This window comes from Oryctolagus cuniculus, chromosome 4, assembly GCF_964237555.1.
Source record: "Oryctolagus cuniculus chromosome 4, mOryCun1.1, whole genome shotgun sequence".
NCBI lineage: Eukaryota > Metazoa > Chordata > Mammalia > Lagomorpha > Leporidae > Oryctolagus > Oryctolagus cuniculus.
In genome coordinates, this window is record NC_091435.1 from 108,695,819 (window position 1) to 108,705,809 (window position 9,991).

Sequence of the window (9,991 nt, forward strand, 5' to 3'; positions counted from 1 at the left end):
TATCTAAACTTCCTCTATCTCCTTACCCTCCCAGTATCTCATAATTGCCATTCTGTGGTCACATTGAGGGTTTTTTTTATAGCTTCCACATTTGAGGGGAGAGCACATGGTATTTTTTTTTTCTGTATCTGCCTCATTTCACTTCATGTCCTCCAGTTACATCCATTTTTCTGCAAATAACAGGATTTAATTTTTTATGGATGACTGATATTTCACCATGTATATATATTGTATTTTCTCATCCATTCATCTGATCATGGACACTTGGGTTGACCCCCTGTATTGGCTGTTATGAACAATGCTGCCACAAACATGGTGGAGCAGGCATCTCTGTGATATGATATCATGTCTTTGGGGGATATACCCAGTAGTGGGATTGCTGGATCTTATGGCACTTCTATTTCTAGTTTTTTTAGGAATCTCTGTCCTGTTTTCCATAGTATGTATTAATTTACATTCCTACCAACAGTATATAAGAGTTTCCATTTCTCCACATTCTCATTAGTATTTATTACTTTGTCTTTTGAAGCAAATTTCTTTTAAAAGACCAATATGGCATTCAACAAATACCCATTCAGGGTGCTGGGGTACCTCAGTGAATGGAGAGTGCCAAGGAAATCTATTTTCTTTCTCAAGAAAGCACCTGAGGGGTGGACATTTGACCTAGAAGTGTCTGGGTTCAAGTTCTGTCTCCACTTCCTATTCTAGCTCCCTACTAACGCACACAATGGGAGGCAGCAAGTGGTGGCTCAAGTTATCAGGTCCCTGACACCCTCTGGGACACCCAGATTGAATTGCAGGCTCCTGGCTTCAGTCTGGCTCAGTCCAGCTGTTGTGGGCATTTGAGGAGTATATCACTGAATGGGAGATTGCCTTTCAAGTAAATAAATAAATAGAAAAAAATTTAAAGTTTAAGTGCCTGAAATAAAAGGCAGTTGGATGCAGTGTGGTAATTTTCCCCACCTGAGCATGATAAATGCTATTATCAGAAGAAGCCAGAGTAGGAAACGGGGAACAAGAGTGCTCCTGCTACCAATAATAATAATAGAATGCACTTCACATTTCAGTTGACTCGATAGTTCTATAGCTGATGCTCTGCAAGTAGGGAAACCAGACAAACTAATGCTCTCTGGATATGGCCGTGGCCATAAATCCGTGCTTCTCCCTCTTTTCAGACTCCTGGAGCCTCCACATGCACCCTCCAGGCCAGTGAGGCACAGGTGTGGAACTGACCAACAAGTACCAGGGGGAAGAGGAGGAGCTAACTAACAGCTCAGTCCTACTGATTGCCAGTGGTGGGACCTTGAGCAGATACAACTCAGCCTCTGCAAACACATGATGATAGGCTATGAGATACCTAGATAAAGCACACTACCTGGTACATAGTAGGTGCTTTCTGTCAAATTAGTGGTAGCTGTAGCAGCTGCCTTTAATTTACGCCCTGAAAGTGAGTCAGGGCAACTTGAATGGAGACAACACAGACCATACCCACACCCACTGCCTGCGCTTCGTCTCACACCTCCATGGGATAATCACGCAGTAGTGATTTCCAGATGGAAGGAGAGCAGAAAGAGGTGTTGGGCGGAGGACAGCAGGTGTTTTTGTCTAGATTCCCATTAAACTGCATTGTCGCTTTCCTATACCAGAGATATCAACCAGACTTCAGGAAGTTGTGCCCCTCAGGCCAAAGACAGAGTATGAATTTCCAGAATTCTTTTGATTTGGAGAACAAGTTTCCATTTTTCTGAATTGTGCTGTCTGATACAGAGGTTGTGAGTTCAAGGCTTGCAGGCTGCATTTAGCCCACAGTCATGTGTATTTGGAACACACAGTGTTTAACATTGATAGTTGCCAAACATAAAAACTGGGAGATTTCATGTAAAATTTTGGCATTCTGACTTTTTGTGAAAAAAGAACATGTAGACATGTTGGCCCACAACAGCATCAGTTCCTGTTGAGACCAGCAGATGGGCAGGTGACAGGTCATCCCAGTGCCCACCACTCCCTGATGTTAGATGAGGGCTAGAATGTGGCAGCAGTGACACTGTGCAACTTCCAAACCGCAGCCCCCAGGGGACTGCCAGTGCCCCTGTCATCCTCTTAGAGTGCTGCCCTCATGTGAGGATGAGAGAGAAAGAGAGAGAGAGAGGGAGGGAGAGAGAGAGAGAGAACAAACAGACCCCAGCCAACACCTCCTGGCAGGTGTGGGAGCAAGGCCACATGAGGTCATGCAAACCTCAGCAAACTGCCACAGAAACCAGTGGAGGAACTCCCCATCTGAGCCAGCCCACATGTCTAATTCGCAGAATTACCGGCAAATAAAGCCATCACTGTCATTAAGTCACTAAGTATTGGAGTAGTTTATGACACGTAGTAGGTCACGTTGATGTGGTCAGGCTTCTGCAGAGTTTCTGCTAATCCCTTCTCACATTCCAATTCCTCTCTGACCTTCCACCGTCTGATTTCTAGCCACTCCACCTAAACTGACTTAACCTGTGTTTTTAGATTCTGTCTGACTCTAGCTTATATACAGCACATGCCTGTGTTGTAAATACAGAGCTTGATGAATTTTCACACACGTAAACACACATTTGCAACCCTTTCAAGGACGGGGAACAGCCAGCACATGGGCCATGTAAGGCCTGTGAAATCGTTGGCTCCAGCTCTGCCATGGCAACCATTGGCAGGACTCAAAACTTAGTAAGTCTATGGCAGGCTAATTTTTAAGTTGATAATTTTGTATGACATTGTAAATGTCTGAGTGACCCTTGGTAGAAAAGTTCCCTTAGGAAAGACAAGCTCCCATCTGTACCCTTCCTTTCCAGTCTCTACTCGTTCCCTGAAGGCCACTTTTTCTTCTCCAATAACGTGTTGATGTTTGTATACCTCAAAGGCATTTTCTTAATAAGTATTTAAATAATGTTTTATTTATGTATTTTATTTGAAAGGCAGATAAACAGAGACAGAGAGAGAGATCTTCCATCTGCTGGTTTACTTCCCAAGATGCCTCAACAGTAAGGACTGGGCCAGGCCAAAGTCGGGAGCTTAGAACTGTAACTAGATCTCCCACATGGGTGCTGGTGACCCAAGGACTTGAGCCAATACCTCTGCCTGTCTTGATACGCATTGGCAGAACTGGGTCAGAAACAGAGTAGCCAGGACCTGAACCAGGCACTCCAGTATGGGATGCAGGTGTCCCAAGTGCCAACTGCTGCACCAAACACCCACCCTTCAGTAGCTTTATCTCACAGACTTCAGTAAAGCTCCCTGGAATTCCGTGTCGCTAGTGACTTGTAGGAACATAGTGGGCTCCTTGTCTCCATTACCCCTCTTCAGTTTCTGCTGTGTGCCTTCATATCTTCTCATTCTGCACCATGACTGGGTAATCTAATTGACTCCATGGCTTCACTGCCATCTGTCTGCTCACTTGTAACCAGATTTCTCACCTAACCTACAGACCCAAGCCTGGGCCTTGGATATCTTCACTTGCTTTCTCATGCTTACTTCATACCCATTGGTATAGCATATCCAAAATGGCAGCCATCATCAACACCCCCAACCCCCTTCCAAGTGCTCCCACAGTGCTCTCTCTGCTCCTCATTTTGGGGAAGAGGACTCTGTACCAACTGCAAAACTGGAAAATGATTATCGTCCTTGATTTTTGCCTTTCTCTCACCTTGCCCACCTAATCAGCCAAGCCGAGTCTATCCATTCTACCACCTAAATGTCTCTTCCACTTATCTTCCCTTCAATGTCACTTCCTGCTTCACCTTGTTTATCATCACCTCATGAGGTTTAAGTGTCTACCTATCAACTTTTGTCCCTCCAAAATCCATTAATTGCAGTCAGAGTCAATTTTCAAATTTGTTTATTTGATAACCAGAGAAATGGAGCTCCTGTCTGCCAGTTCATTCCCCAAATGCCCACAACAACTGAAAGTGGGAGCTGAAACTCAATCTAGGACTTCCATATGGGTAGCAGGGATCATCACCACTGCCTCTCAGGTCTGCATTCCAAGGGAGCTGGAGTCAGGATCAAGGCCATGACCCCAACCTAGACACTGTGGTATGGGATGTGGGCATCTTAACCATGAGCTAAGCATCCATTCCCAGAGATCACTTTTAAATTAAAATCTGGCTATGTTTCCTCCAGCGTAAACCCCTTTAAGAGGATTAAGTCCTGGTAAGGTTTCACAAGGCTCTTTATAGACTGACTCCTCCTCAGTTCTCCAGCCGAATCTCTCCCAGCTGCTTCTCTTCTCCTGAGCAATCCTCAATTTGGTTCCAACATATCCCTTGCTTCAGGCTTTCGTAAAGGCTGTTTTTCTGCTCAGAAACCTCTTTTGACCTCCCAAGTCTGGCTCACCGCCTTCCTCTCCTGGGTGCCTCCGTGACATGCTGCACTTCTCATGCCGTTCCCAATGCATACCTGGTGCCTAGAAAAGTAATACCCTGGGCTGCAGGCAAGAAGGCACAGACCATGAGTATCTTGTACATTGGGGCACGCCCAGTACCTAATATGAGGGTGCTTGTAAAAGTTCACAGGAAATGGAATTAAAAGATATACTTATTTTTTGGTGCAAAAACGTTTCAAAATCCATGTGTACACATCCTCTGGTCATACCAGTTGCGTGACTGACAGTTGGATGAGAAATAATTTTTTTTTAATTTGAAAAAAAAAAAACAGGGAATTGCTGGGCACCTGCCAAGAACTAATAAGAATGGAAATGTTTAGACTGTGTCACTGCACGAGTTAGATAGGCCAACCTAAATTGGCAATGAAATGAGAAGGCACATGGGTGCTGGCAACCACAGCCACTTCCCAGCCATCCTATCACATGGTCAGAGGCGACTAGCAAGAAGTTAGACAAGTGGAAATCTATGCCAACTGCATAGCTTCACCAGAGAACTGAGCAGGAGTGGCCGAGCTGGAGGAGAGAGAAGTTGTGGGCTCATGAAGGAATATCTTCACTTTCACACATCTTGGAATTTGACTATATTCTAACTGATACATTTATTTGGGTTCTCCCCAAAACAAACCCTGAAACAAGACTTGAGTGAAAGTGCTTTAACTGGGCTGCATCCTCAGGAACACAGGTAAGGCAATGAGCAAAGCAAACAGAGAAGGGCAAAGCCAAGAAATGGTGCCTTGAAGAGCGAGCTACGCTGAAGGCAACCAAGATATGCTTGGGAGCTCTGAGGAGTGGGGAGACTGAGGTCACTACTGGGCATATAAAATCCCCACCACTTCTAGAGCTTTCCTGCACACAGGTTCAGCAAGCTGCCATGGGTCAGTGAGAGCCCATGGAGAAGCAGAGAGAAGATCATCAAGAGCCAATCAGAGGCAGGTTCATGATGTTGGACATCACCCATACCAGGTAGAGGAAGCCACTAATGTTTCATGATAGCTGGTTATGCTATTATGGAAAATAATTATAGTTGTTACTCAAATAATTAAAAATAGAACTACCATATGATCAGCAACCCCACTTCTGGGTATATATCTGCTCTGGTTTGAATGTCTTCCCCAAAAAGCATGTGCAGGAAACTTACTCCCCAGTGCAACGATGTTGGGCGGTGGGCCCAATGAGAGATGGTTCCTGAGGTCTCTATTCTCCTTCATGGATGAATGTAATTGCCACAGGTGTTGGTTTTTCATGTGGAAGTGGGTTCTTTATCAAAGGACTAGTTTGGTCCTCTCTTGCCCTTCTGCTTCCACCATGGGCTGACACAACGAGGCCCTCACTAGATGCCAGCCCCTTGTTCTTGGGCTTTACAGCCTACAGAACCAAGTGGAAAGTGAGGAGGTGTTAAATGGTTCAAACTGTCTGTTATAAGATAAATACAATCGGGATCTAATTACAGTGTGATGACTATAGTTAGCAACACAGTGTTGTGTACTTGAAATCTGCTAAGAAAGCAGACCTTAAATGCTCTTGCTACACACCAAAAAAAAAAAAAATGTGAGTTTATAGACATGTTAATTACCTTGACCATGGCAATCATATGTTAATGTATATATAGATGAAATAACATATACCTTGAATATATATAAAGTTTTTATTTATCAAATATACCTTAACAAAACTTGGGTTGAGGGGAGAAAGAACAAAATGATATATAATTATATAGTAATTCTTACCCATTCTGTTACCATGTAATGTCTTGATGATAGAAATCCCCTAACTTTTTTCATATTTCTTACTAGCATTTATGACACTGGGCATATAGCTAAGATTATGAGGAAATTGAATTGAAAAGTTGTCTTCTCCACCCTGTTTCCCATAGACTTCCTGTCATTATGAGATATAAGATTTATTAGGCCAATTGTAAAGCTTGGAATAGAACCCAAAGACACAAAACTGGTTTCCTGTTAGAGTGGTAAAATAAAAAGTAGATGTCTAAATTTTTTTCTTTGGTATTTATGAGGTATCAATCATTTTTTTAAAAATACAAAAAACATTTAAAGCTGTGATAATGGAACTAAATTTCAAGTCAAAACCTCATGTGAAAGATTACAGGAAATTTAAATTAAATCATTTTCTCCCTGTGATACTTGGCTATTCATTTTCTGGACAATAGACAAAAGGGTTGCTTTCAAATTGTACCAGATAACTCAGCAGGCAAACACTTGGTAATTTATAAGAAATAACAAAAAGAAGAAGCAATACTTTTTAGAAGTCTTTGACAATAAATCAAAATATATTATTTTCAAAGCCTCTCTTTCACAATCCCTTTTCGTTCACATGAAACTTTACGTTGTAAGGAACTGCCTCGATAAGGATGCAGGGGTCCTAGGGAGGAGGCCAGTATGAAGAAGCTCTTGATTGGCAGCTTAAATCACTTCTCCCCACCCAACTAATTGCATACTTTCTATGCCCAGAACAGTAACTCAACTCTGCGTACAGGCTGCTCTGTTTTGGAACTGACCTGGGGTGGCATTAGACACAACCCTTCTCTTTTATTATCACTTGTTCATGTGATCATTTTTTCATGTGTCTGTATTTTTTTTTAAGATTTACTTGTTTATTTTTTACTTGTAAGGCAGAATGACACAGGGAGAGACAGAGAACTTCCATTTGCTGGTTCTCTCCCCAGATGGCCACAACAGCCAGGTCTGGGCCAGGCTGAAGCCAGGAGCCGGGAACTTCATCCTCGTTTCCCGCCTGAATGGTAGGGGCTCAGGCACGTGGAGCAGCCAGGACTTGAGCTGGTGCTCTGAATGTGGGGTGCTTATGTCACAAATGGCAGCTGAACTGCTGCACCATGCTGGCACCATATGTTTTCTGCAGCTGTAACTATTGAATTTTCATTTTGGACTTCTAGTGCAAAGAATTAAGTTAATTATATTCCTCAATTTGTCTATTAGGATCCCTTCTCTTAATTTTTAAAACTTACTTTTATCTCCATACTGAATTCATTTTTCCTCTTTGCCATTGACAAGCATTTATATATACACTTTATGTATACCTTTTCATGTGAATGTGTTCTTGCAAAATACATATTGTTCTGTGAATTTTTATTTACATGAATGATATTTTACATATTGCATTCTATCTCTGACAAGATCCAATCATATTGATGTATGTCGATCTAATCTCTTGCGCTTAATCATTATGTGTAATGCTACACAATCACATTTCACTTATCAGTTTTCCAAAAGTTGAGACCCAGATAACTTACAACTTCCCACCACTATAAACATGGTGTATTGCGAATTATACCATTGGGCTGTTTGAATGACCTGACAACATGGCAGCTGGCTTCCTCCGGAATAAGCGATGCAAGAGAGAACAAAGCAGAAGCCATACATCCTTTATGACCTCACCTTGGAAATCAGAAATCATTATGAGGGCATCTTAGCTGACGTACCAGTCAGTGGAAGATGACTATGCAACAGCTTGACTCCCAGGAGGCAGGCATCCTGGGGGTCATCCTGGAAGCCAGCTGCCACACACATTGGCCATTACACTCTTTCCTTTCAGATTTCTGTTTTCCCAGGTAGACATTTTTTTCTGTTAGTTTTTTTTCTATTATTTGCATGAGTTTTTATTTATGTGATAATTGCTTCCTGTGCTTGCAAAAACTCTAAAGCCCTTTATCTTCTCATTCACCCTGAGACTGTTATAAAAATTGTCAGATGGTTGCCAAATGCTGTTCCTAAGAAGGGAGATACAGGAGATTTTGAGCACCTGAAAAAGAAGCCCAGGATATTCAGGAACCGGATTTTTTATTAAACCGGAGTATTTTTGTTGTTGTTCACCTAAGCCAACCTCAACTCTTCTTTCTACTGTTTTGAGTGGTGAGATTTATTTCACCTGATTTCACTTTTAAAATGTTTTCAAATATGTACATTAATGAGATACTTGGTCTCATTTTTTAGAAGTCAAAAGAGATATAAAAGAGAGAAGCATCCTCTTTGACATTTTCATAGGCCATGGAGAGCTACTACAATTGGATGGCTTTTTTTTTTTTAAGATGTATTTTATTTATTTGAAAGGCAAAGTGACAGAGGAGAGGCAGAGAAAAATAAATCTTTCATCCACTGGTTCATTCCCCAAATGGCCACAGTGGCCAGGCTGAAGCCAGGAGCTGGGAACTCCCTCTGGGTCTCCCATGTGGGACACAGGGGCCCAAGTACTTGGCTGAATTCTGAACCAGTTCTTTGATATGGGATGCTGGCATTGCAGGCAGCAGCTTAACCCAACACACCACAATGCCAGCACCAGGATGGCTTCTAAAAGGAGTGTTCATCGTAATAGCTCTAAAATGATATTGCATGAGAAAGTAGAAATGTAAATATCCTTTCTGTTTCTGCTAGTTTTGGCCCTTGAGTATTTTACACTTGAAGTTAGCTCATCAACCATATAAAATAAAAGGCTGAGAATCATGAATAATAGTAAAATAAAATATTTATTTTTCATTAAGAAAAATAAAAAGGAATATAAATTTATCCCTGCCATTCTTTATTAATTGAAGCTACTCTGATTCAGCAGGAAGTGGGGTGTGCAAGAGCATTGAGAGCACCAAAGGAAAAGAAAGTCACTCAACCTGAGTGTTTCTCTCATTGCCAAGGCCAAAGAGATGTATTATTTACTGAAAACCCAAAATCTGAGTTTGCATGGTTACCATTATTGGGAGCTTTAATACAAAAACTAACCCCCACAGCACAATTCTTATCTTGGCTGCTCTTTCATTTTTGGGTGCCCAGTGTGTTGGAAGTCCTCAAAGAGCTCTTGGTTTGAGGCTGAAACAAGGCTGTGAGGCTCCATTAATGGACTCCTGTGGGAAACCTGCCTCTGGGAAGGAAGGTGTGGGCTGCTTAACACGGATCTGACCCGAGCCATAGAGACAACAGCCAGGGGAATCACCAGTTTACCCCTCCATAGGTGGCACCAAAGCCAGCCAACCTCAAGCAAAACTCTGTGTGTGTGTGTGTGTGTGTGCTGATTGATCTCTCCAGAGATTTATAGTTAGGAATGGAAATTTGGAGGAATCAAAGGCTGATCCTATTAACTGAATATCCATTAAAGCCAAACATATGGTTTATTGTTGCTATTGAGGGAACTGAGGCTAGAACTTGTGATAAGAAACACAGGAGTCAATAAGTAAAAGTGCACTGAAAATTTTCAACACCCAAGACCAGAAATAGCTTCAGGTCTACTGCCTTGTGTTTGGCAATTCCCAACAGCATGCACCAGATTCAAGGGCCCTGAATTTTCTCTGGTTAGAGAAAATTAAGAGCAAGGAGTCAGAGGCAGGAAAAAGTTTGGGCCTCAGATGATATGAGGTGGTATATAAGGGGGTATTTTCTCTATAAACCATGCTGCTTTTCATTCACCACTCAGGATCTTCCTCAGAACGTGCCAGGGACACAGTGCAGATACTGACCAGGGTAACCTGCGGGAGGCTGATGTAATGCCATCGAATAGTCCACTCTTCTCCCAAGAGCTTCAGGCACTTCCAAGTATGACCTCAGAAGAGCTGTTTAC